Consider the following 802-nt stretch of genomic DNA (forward strand, 5'->3'; position numbering starts at 1 on the left):
GTCTATCTACCTCCTTGAGTTGATGCATACCTCCACTTCTCTTATGGATCTAAACTTGTTCTTCATTCTAGCCTTGGTTGGAGGCCATCTTCTCCATGAGAGCTATTGCAGCTGGGAGTGTGAGTGATAGAAAATCTCCTCCAACAGTAGCATCCATAGTCTCATGGGTACTATTGGTCAACCCATGGTAGAAAGTCTACATGAGTAGCCAATTCTCCATCCCATGATGAGGACATTCTGATATGTAATCTTGAAAGTGTTCCCATACCTCAGGGACAGATTCATCATGTTGTTGCTAAAAGCTTGAGATTCTCTCACGCAGAGCATTGATCTTGCCCATGGGAAAGAACTTGGCTAGGAATGTAGTGGAGCAGTTATCCCATGTAGTGTTTCTATCTATGTTGGCGAGAACCATTGCTTCGTCTTATCTGGATGTCTTTTGACTCTAAAGCTAAAACTTTCTTGAGTTTAGCTCTAATTCTCCTGATTAATGCTTCTGGATCTTCAACGTAGTTTGTCAGAAGGTCAAAACCGGTCATCCATTGCCCTAAATAAGATATAAAAGTAGACAAAACAAGGGTAAGCTTGTTTGAGCAGAGGTCAATGGTTATCTCGATTACATCAATAAGTATAAGTTTATCAATACTTCCTTTGCCTAGCTACCGTCCTCGGCAATGATGTCAAAAATGCTTGTTGGCATTTCTTAGTGCAATCACCAAGTGTGGAGGTTTTAAGTTCATCCCCAGCAACGGCGCTAGAAATGCTTATTGGTATTTATTAACTTGTCACTTCTTTTAGTAGT

At 40.8% G+C, this 802-nt stretch overlaps 1 non-coding gene across 1 annotated transcript; it reads left to right on the forward strand.

Moving 5' to 3' along the window:
- Positions 1–218: 218 nt before the first annotated feature.
- Positions 219–327, forward strand: LOC136511467 (small nucleolar RNA R71). The gene has a single exon (XR_010772726.1). It is a non-coding gene; the product is annotated as a small nucleolar RNA R71 (small nucleolar RNA).
- The last annotated feature ends 475 nt before the right edge of the window (positions 328–802 follow it).

The sequence above is a fragment of the Miscanthus floridulus genome, chromosome 1 (assembly GCF_019320115.1).
Source record: "Miscanthus floridulus cultivar M001 chromosome 1, ASM1932011v1, whole genome shotgun sequence".
NCBI classification, from domain to species: domain Eukaryota; kingdom Viridiplantae; phylum Streptophyta; class Magnoliopsida; order Poales; family Poaceae; genus Miscanthus; species Miscanthus floridulus.